Raw genomic sequence first — 11,498 nt, 5'->3', positions numbered from 1 at the left:
ATGATTATGAAATTTGGCAAATGGATGTCAAAACTGCATTCCTGAATGGATTTCTGGAAGAAGAGTTGTATATGATGCAACCAGAAGGTTTTTGTCAATCCAAAGGGAGCTAACAAAGTGTGCAAGCTCCAGCGATCCATTTATGGACTGGTGCAAGCCTCTCGGAGTTGGAATAAACGTTTTGATAGTGTGATCAAAGCATTTGGTTTTATACAGACTTTCGGAGAAGCCTGTATTTACAAGAAAGTGAGTGGGAGCTCTGTAGCATTTCTGATATTATATGTGGATGACATATTACTGATTGGAAATGATATAGAATTTCTGGATAGCATAAAGGGATACTTGAATAGAAGTTTTTCAATGAAAGACCTCGGTGAAGCTGCTTACATATTAGGCATTAAGATCTATAGAGATAGATCAAGACGCTTAACTGGACTTTCACAAAGCACATACCTTGACAAGATTTTGAAGAAATTCAAAATGGATCAAGCAAAGAAAGGATTCTTGCCTGTATTACAAGGTGTGAAATTGAGTAAGACTTAATGCCCGGCCACTGCAGAAGATAGAGAGAATATGAAAGATGTTCCCTATGCATCAGCCATAGGCTCTATCATGTATGCAATGCTGTGTACCAGACCTGATGTGTGCCTTGCTATAAGTTTAGCAGGGAGGTACCAAAGTAATCCAGGAGTGGATCACTGGACAGCTATCAAGAACATCCTGAAATACCTGAAAAGGACTAAGGATATGTTTCTCGTATATGGAGGTGACAAAGAGCTCATCGTAAAAGGTTACGTTGATGCAAGCTTTGACACTGATCCGGACGATTCTAAATCGCAAACCGGATACGTGTTTACATTAAACGGTGGAGCTGTCAGTTGGTGCAGTTCTAAACAAAGCGTCGTAGCGGGATCTACATGTGAAGCGGAATACATAGCTGCTTCGGAAGCAGCAAATGAAGGAGTCTGGATGAAGGAGTTCATATCCGATCTAGGTGTCATACCTAGTGCATCGGGTCCAATGAAAATCTTTTGTGACAATACTGGTGCAATTGCCTTGGCAAAGGAATCCAGATTTCACAAAAGGACCAAACACATCAAGAGACGCTTCAACTCCATCCGGGATCTAGTCCAGGTGGGAGACATAGAGATTTGCAAGATACATACGGATCTGAATGTTGCAGACCCGTTGACTAAGCCTCTTCCACGAGCAAAACATGATCAGCACCAAAGCTCCATGGGTGTTAGAATCATTACAGTGTAATCTAGATTATTGACTCTAGTGCAAGTGGGGGACTGAAGGAAATATGCCCTAGAGGCAATAATAAAGTTATTATTTATTTCCTTATAATCATGATAAATGTTTATTATTCATGCTAGAATTGTATTTACCGGATACATAATACATGTGTGAATACATAGACAAACAAAGTGTCACTAGTATGCCTCTACTAGACTAGCTCGTTAATCAAAGATGGTTATGTTTCCTAACCATGAACAATGAGTTGTTATTTGATTAACGAGGTCACATCATTAGTAGAATGATCTGATTGACATGACCCATTCCATTAGCTTAGCACCCGATCGTTTAGTATGTTGTTATTGCTTTCTTCATGACTTATACATGTTCCTATGACTATGAGATTATGCAACTCCCGTTTACCGGAGGAACACTTTGGGTACTACCAAACGTCACAACGTAACTGGGTGATTATAAAGGAGTACTACAGGTGTCTCCAATGGTCGATGTTGGGTTGGCGTATTTCGAGATTAGGATTTGTCACTCCGATTGTCGGAGAGGTATCTCTGGGCCCTCTCGGTAATACACATCACATAAGCCTTGCAAGCATTACAACTAATATGTTAGTTGTGAGATGATGTATTACGGAACGAGTAAAGAGACTTGCCAGTAACGAGATTGAACTAGGTATTGGATACCGACGATCGAATCTCGGGCAAGTAACATACCGATGACAAAGGGAACAACGTATGTTGTTATGCGCTCTGACCGATAAAGATCTTCATAGAATATGTAGGAGCCAATATGGGCATCCAGGTCCCGCTATTGGTTATTGACCGGAGACGTGTCTCGGTCATGTCTACATTGTTCTCGAACCCGTAGGGTCCGCACGCTTAAGGTTACGATGACAGTTATATTATGAGTTTATGCATTTGATGTACCGAAGGTTGTTCGGAGTCCCGGATGTGATCACGGACATGACGAGGAGTCTCGAAATGGTCGAGACGTAAAGATTGATATATTGGAAGCCTATATTTGGATATCGGAAGTGTTCCGGGTGAAATCGGGATTTTACCGGAATACCGGGAGGGTTACCGGAACCCCCCGGGAGCTATTTGGGCCATAGTGGGCCTTAGTGGAAAAGAGAAGGGGCTGCCCTAGTTGGGCTGCGCCCCCCCCCCCCTTCCCCTAGTCCTATTAGGACTAGGAGAGGTGGCCGGCCCCCTCCTCCTCTTTTCCCCTCCGAGGAATCCTAGTTGGACTAGGATTGGAGGGGGAATCCTACTCCCAGAGGGAGTAGGACTCTCCTGCGCCTCCCCCCCTTGGCCGGCCAACCTCCCCTCCTCTCCTCCTTTATATACGGAGGCAGGGGCACCTCTAAACACACAAGTTGACACAAGTTGATCCACGTGATCGATTCCTTAGCCGTGTGCGGTGCCCCCTTCCACCATATTCCTCGATAATACTGTAGCGGAGTTTTAGGCGAAGCCCTGCTGCTGTAGTTCATCAAGATCGTCACCACGCCGTCGTGCTGACGAAACTCTTCCCCGACACTTTGCTGGATCGGAGTCCGGGGATCGTCATCGAGCTGAACGTGTGCTCGAACTCGGAGGTGCCGTAGTTTCGGTGCTTGATCGGTTGGATCGAGAAGACGTACGACTACTTCCTCTACGTCGTGTCATCGCTTCCGCAGTTGGTCTGCGTTGGGTACGTAGACAATACTCTCCCCTCGTTGCTATGCATCACATGATCTTGCGTGTGCGTAGGAGAATTTTTGAAATTACTACGAAACCCAACAGTGGTATCAGAGCCTTGGTTATTGATGTTGATGTTATATGCACGAGTAGAACACAAGTGAGTTGTGGACGATACAAGTCATACTGCCTACAGCATGTCATATTTTGGTTCGGCGGTATTGTTGGACGAGACGACCCAGACCAACCTTACGCGTACGCTTACGCGAGACCGGTTCCCTCGACGTGCTTTGCACAGAGATGGCTTGCGGGCGACTGTCTCTCCAACTTTAGTTGAACCAAGTATGGCTACGCCCGGTCCTTGCGAAGGTTAAAACGGAGTCTATTTGACAAACTATCGTTGTGGTTTTGATGCGTAGGTGAGATTGGTTCTTACTTAAGCCCGTAGCAGCCACGTAAAACAAGCAACAACAAAGTAGAGGACGTCTAACTTGTTTTTGCAGGGCATGTTGTGATGTGATATGGTCAAAGCATGATGCTGAATTTTATTGTATGAGATGATCATGTTTTGTAACCGAGTTATCGGGAACTGGCAGGAGCCATATGGTTGTCGCTTTATTGTATGCAATGCAATCGCGATGTAATGCTTTACTTTATTACTAAACGGTAGTGATAGTCGTGGAAGCATAAGATTGGCGAGACGACAACGATGCTACGATGGAGATCAAGGTGTCGCGCCGGTGACGATGGTGATCATGACAGTTCTTCGGAGATGGAGATCACAAGCACAAGATGATGATGACCATATCATATCACTTATATTGATTGCATGTGATGTTTATCTTTTTATGCATCTTATCTTGCTTTGATTGACGGTAGCATTATAAGATGATCTCTCACTAAATTATCAAGAAGTGTTCTCCCTGAGTATGAACCGTTGCCAAAGTTCGTCGTGCCCAGACACCACGTGATGATCGGGTGTGATAAGCTCTACGTCCATCTACAACGGGTGCAAGCCAGTTTTGCACACGCAGAATACTCAGGTTAAACTTGACGAGCCTAGCATATGCAGATATGGCCTCGGAACACGGAGACCGAAAGGTCGAGCGTGAATCATATAGTAGATATGATCAACATAACGATGTTCACCATTGAAAACTACTCCATCTCACGTGATGATCGGTCATGGTTTAGTTGATTTGGATCACGTAATCACTTAGAGGATTAGAGGGATGTCTATCTAAGTGGGAGTTCTTAAATAATATGATTAATTGAACTTAAATTTATCATGAACTCAGTACCTGATAGTATCTTGCTTGTTTATGTTGATTGTAGATAGATGGCTCGTGCTGTTGTTCCGTTGAATTTTAATGCGTTCCTTGAGAAAGCAAAGTTGAAAGATGATGGTAGCAATTACACGGACTGGGTCCGTAACTTGAGGATTATCCTCATTGCTGCACAGAAAAATTACGTCCTGGAAGCACCGCTGGGTACCAGGCCTGCTGCTGGAGCAACACCAGATGTTATGAGCGTCTGGCAGAGCAAAGCTGATGACTACTCGATAGTTCAGTGTGCCATGCTTTACGGCTTAGAATCGGGACTTCAACGACGTTTTGAACGTCATGGAGTATATGAGATGTTCCAGGAGTTGAAGTTAATATTTCAAGCAAATGCCCGAATTGAGAGATATGAAGTATCCAATAAGTTCTATAGCTGCAAGATGGAGGAGAACAGTTCTGTCAGTGAGCATATACTCAAAATGTCTGGGTATAATAATGACTTGATTCAATTGGGAGTTAATCTTCCGGATGATTGTGTCATTGACAGAATTCTCCAATCACTGCCACCAAGCTACAAGAGCTTCGTGATGAACTATAATATGCAAGGGATGAACAAGACTATTCCCGAGCTCTTCGCAATGCTGAAAGCTGCGGAGGTAGAAATCAAGAAGGAGCATCAAGTGTTGATGGTTAACAAGACCACTAGTTTCAAGAAAAAGGGCAAAGGGAAGAAAAAGGGGAACTTCCAGAAGAACGGCAAGCAAGTTGCTGCTCAAGAGAAGAAACCCAAGTATGGACCTAAGCCTGAAACTGAGTGCTTCTACTGCAAGCAGACTGGTCACTGGAAGCGGAACTGCCCCAAGTATTTGGCGGATAAGAAGGATGGCAAGGTGAACAAAGGTATATGTGATATACATGTTATTGATGTGTACCTTACTAGAGCTCGCAGTAGCACCTGGGTATTTGATACTGGTTCTGTTGCTAAAATTTGGAACTCGAAACAGGGACTACGGAATAAGCGGGCACTGGCAAAGGACGAGGTGACGATGCGCGTGGGAAACGGTTCCAAAGTCGATGTAATCGCAGTCGGCACGCTACCTCTACATCTACCTTCGGGATTAATATTAGACCTAAATAATTGTTATTTGGTGCCAGCGTTGAGCATGAACATTATATCTGGATCTTGTTTAATGCGAGACGGTTATTCATTTAAATCAGATAATAATGGTTGTTCTATTTATATGAGTAATATCTTTTATGGTCATGCACCCTTGAAGAGTGGTCTATTCTTATTGAATCTCGAGAGTAGTAATACACATATTCATAATATTGAAGCCAAAAGATGCAGAGTTGATAATGAAAGTGCAACTTATTTGTGGCACTGTCGTTTAGGTCATATCGGTATAAAGCGCATGAAGAAACTCCATGCTGATGGACTTTTGGAACCACTTGATTATGAATCACTTGGTACTTGCGAACCGTGCCTCATGGGCAAGATGACTAAAACACCGTTCTCCGGTACTATGGAGAGAGCAACAGATTTGTTGGAAATCATACATACCGATGTATGTGGCCCAATGAATATTGAGGCTCGTGGCGGATATCGTTATTTTCTCACCTTCACAGATGATTTAAGCAGATATGGGTATATCTACTTAATGAAACATAAATCTGAAACATTTGAAAAGTTCAAAGAATTTCAGAGTGAAGTTGAAAATCATCGTAACAAGAAAATAAAGTTTCTACGATCTGATCGTGGAGGAGAATATTTGAGTTACGAGTTTGGTGTACATTTGAAAAACTGTGGAATAGTTTCGCAACTCACGCCACCCGGAACACCACAGCGTAATGGTGTGTCCGAACGTCGTAATCGTACTTTACTAGATATGGTGCGATCTATGATGTCTCTTACTGATTTACCGCTATCTTTTTGGGGATATGCTTTAGAGACGGCCGCATTCACGTTAAATAGGGCACCATCAAAATCCGTTGAGACGACGCCTTATGAACTGTGGTTTGGCAAGAAACCAAAGTTGTCGTTTCTTAAAGTTTGGGGCTGCGATGCTTATGTGAAAAAGCTTCAACCTGATAAGCTCGAACCCAAATCGGAGAAATGTGTCTTCATAGGATACCCAAAGGAAACTGTTGGGTACACCTTCTATCACAGATCCGAAGGCAAGACATTCGTTGCTAAGAATGGATCATTTCTAGAGTTTCTCTCGAAAGAAGTGAGTGGGAGGAAAGTAGAACTTGACGAGGTAACTGTACCCGCTCCCTTACTGGAAAGTAGTTCATCACATAAAACTGTTTCAGTGACACCTACACCAGTTAGTGAGGAAGCCAATGATAATGATCATGAAACTTCAGATCAAGATACTGCTGAACCTCGTAGATCAACCAGAGTAAGATCCGCACCAGAGTGGTACGGTAATCCTGTTCTGGAGGTCATGCTACTAGATCATGATGAACCTACGAACTATGAAGAAGCGATGGTGAGCCCAGATTCCGCAAAGTGGCTTGAAGCCATGAAATCTGAGATGGGATCCATGTATGAGAACAAAGTATGGACTTTGGTTGACTTGCCCGATGATCGGCAAGCAATTGAGAATAAATGGATCTTTAAGAAGAAGACTGACGCTGATGGTAATGTTACTGTCTACAAAGCTCGACTTGTCGCAAAAGGTTTTCGGCAAGTTCAAGGGATTGACTACGATGAGACCTTCTCACCCGTAGCGATGCTTAAGTCCGTCCGAATCATGTTAGCAATTGCCGCATTTTATGATTATGAAATTTGGCAAATGGATATCAAAACTGCATTCCTGAATGGATTTCTGGAAGAAGAGTTGTATATGATGCAACCAGAAGGTTTTGTCGATCCAAAGGGAGCTAACAAAGTGTGCAAGCTCCAGCGATCCATTTATCGACTGGTGCAAGCCTCTCGGAGTTGGAATAAACGTTTTGATTGTGTGATCAAAGCATTTGGTTTTATACAGACTTTCGGAGAAGCCTGTATTTACAAGAAAGTGAGTGGGAGCTCTGTAGCATTTCTGATATTATATGTGGATGACATATTACTGATTGGAAATGATATAGAATTTCTGGATAGCATAAAGGGATACTTGAATAAAAGTTTTTCAATGAAAGACCTCGGTGAAGCTGCTTACATATTAGGCATTAAGATCTATAGAGATAGATCAAGACGCTTAATTGGACTTTCACAAAGCACATACCTTGACAAGATTTTAAAGAAATTCAAAATGGATCAAGCAAAGAAAGGATTCTTGCCTGTATTACAAGGTGTGAAATTGAGTAAGACTCAATGCCCGACCACTGCAGAAGATAGAGAGAATATGAAAGATGTTCCCTATGCATCAGCCATAGGCTCTATCATGTATGCAATGCTGTGTACCAGACCTGATGTGTGCCTTGCTATAAGTTTAGCAGGGAGGTACCAAAGTAATCCAGGAGTGGACCACTGGACAGCGGTCAAGAACATCCTGAAATACCTGAAAAGGACTAAGGATATGTTTCTCGTATATGGAGGTGACAAAGAGCTCATCGTAAAAGGTTACGTTGATGCAAGCTTTGACACTGATCCGGACGATTCTAAATCGCAAACCGGATACGTGTTTACATTAAACGGTGGAGCTGTCAGTTGGTGCAGTTCTAAACAAAGCGTCGTAGCGGGATCTACATGTGAAGCGGAATACATAGCTGCTTCGGAAGCAGCAAATGAAGGAGTCTGGATGAAGGAGTTCATATCCGATCTAGGTGTCATACCTAGTGCATCGGGTCCAATGAAAATCTTTTGTGACAATACTGGTGCAATTGCCTTGGCAAAGGAATCCAGATTTCACAAAAAGACAAAACACATCAAGAGACGCTTCAACTCCATCCGGGATCTAGTCCAGGTGGGAGACATAGAGATTTGCAAGATACATACGGATCTGAATGTCGCAGACCCGTTGACTAAGCCTCTTCCACGAGCAAAACATGATCAGCACCAAAGCTCCATGGGTGTTAGAATCATTACAGTGTAATCTAGATTATTGACTCTAGTGCAAGTGGGAGACTGAAGGAAATATGCCCTAGAGGCAATAATAAAGTTATTATTTATTTCCTTATAATCATGATAAATGTTTATTATTCATGCTAGAATTGTATTTACCGGAAACATAATACATGTGTGAATACATAGACAAACAAAGTGTCACTAGTATGCCTCTACTTGACTAGCTCGTTAATCAAAGATGGTTATGTTTCCTAACCATGAACAATGAGTTGTTATTTGATTAACGAGGTCACATCATTAGTAGAATGATCTGATTGACATGACCCATTCCATTAGCTTAGCACCCGATCGTTTAGTATGTTGCTATTGCTTTCTTCATGACTTATACATGTTCCTATGACTATGAGATTATGCAACTCACGTTTACCGGAGGAACACTTTGGGTACTACCAAACGTCACAACGTAACTGGGTGATTATAAAGGAGTACTACAGGTGTCTCCAATGGTCGATGTTGGGTTGGCGTATTTCGAGATTAGGATTTGTCACTCCGATTGTCGGAGAGGTATCTCTGGGCCCTCTCGGTAATACACATCACATAAGCCTTGCAAGCATTACAACTAATAAGTTAGTTGTGAGATGATGTTTTACGGAACGAGTAAAGAGACTTGCCAGTAACAAGATTGAACTAGGTATTGGATACCGACGATCGAAGCTCGGTCAAGTAACATACCGATGACAAAGGGAACAACGTATGTTGTTATGCGGTCTGACCGATAAAGATCTTTGTAGAATATGTAGGAGCCAATATGGGCATCCAGGTCCCGCTATTGGTTATTGACCGGAGACGTGTCTCGGTCATGTCTACATTGTTCTCGAACCCGTAGGGTCCGCACGCTTAAGGTTACGATGACAGTTATATTATGAGTTTATGCATTTTGATGTACCGAAGGTTGTTCGGAGTCCCGGATGTGATCACGGACATGACGAGGAGTCTCGAAATGGTCGAGACGTAAAGATTGATATATTGGAAGCCTATATTTGGATATCGGAAGTGTTCCGGGTGAAATCGGGATTTTACCGGAATACCGGGAGGGTTACCGGAACCCCCCGGGAACGATATGGGCCATCATGGGCCTTAGTGGAAAGGAGAAAGGGGCAGCCCAAGGGGGCTGCGCGCCTCCCCCCTTCCCCTAGTCCTATTAGGACTAGGAGAGGTGGCCGGCCACCCCTCTCCCTCTTTCCCCCTTGGGAATCCTAGTTGGAATAGGATTGGAGGGGGAATCCTACTCCCAGAGGGAGTAGGACTCTCCTGCGCCTCCCCCCCTTGGCCGGCCAGCCTCCCCTCCTCTCCTCCTTTATATACGGAGGCAGGGGCACCTCTAAACACACAAGTTGACACAAGTTGATCCACGTGATCGATTCCTTAGCCGTGTGCGGTGCCCCCTACCACCATATTCCTCGATAATACTGTAGCGGAGTTTAAGCGAAGCCCTGCTGCTGTACTTCATCAAGATCATCACCACGCCGTCGTGCTGACGAAACCCTTCCCCGACACTTTGCTGGATCGGAGTCCGGGGATCGTCATCGAGCTGAACGTGTGCTCGAACTCGGAGGTGCCGTAGTTTCGGTGCTTGATCGGTTGGATCGAGAAGACGTACGACTACTACCTCTACGTCGTGTCATCGCTTCCGCAGTCGGTCTGCGTTGGGTACGTAGACAATACTCTCCCCTCGTTGCTATGCATCACATGATCTTGCGTGTGCGTAGGAAATTTTTTGAAATTACTACGAAACCCGACAGTGGCATCCGAGCCTAGGTTATTGATGTTGATGTTATATGCACGAGTAGAACACAAGTGAGTTGTGGACGATACAAGTCATACTGCCTACCAGCATGTCATATTTTGGTTCGGCGGTATTGTTGGACGAGACGACCCAGACCAACCTTACGCGTACGCTTACGCGAGACCGGTTCCCTCGACGTGCTTTGCACAGAGATGGCTTGCGGGCGACTGTCTCTCCAACTTTAGTTGAACCAAGTATGGCTACGCCCGGTCCTTGCGAAGGTTAAAACGGAGTCTATTTGACAAACTATCATTGTGGTTTTGATGCGTAGGTGAGATTGGTTCTTACTTAAGCCCGTAGCAGCCACGTAAAACAAGCAACAACAAAGTAGAGGACGTCTAACTTGTTTTTGCAGGGCATGTTGTGATGTGATATGGTCAAAGCATGATGCTGAATTTTATTGTATGAGATGATCATGTTTTGTAACCGAGTTATCGGCAACTGGCAGGAGCCATATGGTTGTCGCTTTATTGTATGCAATGCAATCGCGATGTAATGCTTTACTTTATTACTAAACGGTAGTGATAGTCGTGGAAGCATAAGATTGGCGAGACGACAACGATGCTACGATGGAGATCAAGGTGTCGCGCCGGTGACGATGGTGATCATGACGGTGCTTCCGAGATGGAGATCACAAGCACAAGATGATGATGACCATATCATATCACTTATATTGATTGCATGTGATGTTTATCTTTTTATGCATCTTATCTTGCTTTGATTGACGGTAGCATTATAAGATGATCTCTCACTAAATTATCAAGAAGTGTTCTCCCTGAGTATGCACCGTTGCCAAAGTTCGTCGTGCCCAGACACCACGTGATGATCGGGTGTGATAAGCTCTACGTCCATCTACAACGGGTGCAAGCCAGTTTTGCACACGCAGAATACTCAGGTTAAACTTGACGAGCCTAGCATATGCAGATATGGCCTCGGAACACGGAGACCGAAAGGTCGAGCGTGAATCATATAGTAGATATGATCAACATAACGATGTTCACCATTGAAAACTACTCCATCTCACGTGATGATCGGTCATGGTTTAGTTGATTTGGATCACGTAATCACTTAGAGGATTAGAGGGATGTCTATCTAAGTGGGAGTTCTTAAATAATATGATTAATTGAACTTAAATTTATCATGAACTTAGTACCTGATAGTATCTGGCTTGTTTATGTTGATTGTAGATAGATGGCTCGTGCTGTTGTTCCGTTGAATTTTAATGCGTTCCTTGAGAAAGCAAAGTTGAAAGATGATGGTAGCAATTACACGGACTGGGTCCGTAACTTGAGGATTATCCTCATTGCTGCACAGAAAAATTACGTCCTGGAAGCACCACTGGGTGCCAGGCCTGCTGCTGGAGCAACACCAGATGTTATGAACGTCTGGCAGAGCAAAGCTGATGACTACTCGATAGTTCAGTGTGC

The sequence above is a fragment of the Triticum aestivum genome, chromosome 1B, assembly GCF_018294505.1.
Source record: "Triticum aestivum cultivar Chinese Spring chromosome 1B, IWGSC CS RefSeq v2.1, whole genome shotgun sequence".
NCBI lineage: Eukaryota > Viridiplantae > Streptophyta > Magnoliopsida > Poales > Poaceae > Triticum > Triticum aestivum.
Note: the sequence above shows the minus strand (reverse complement) of the source record.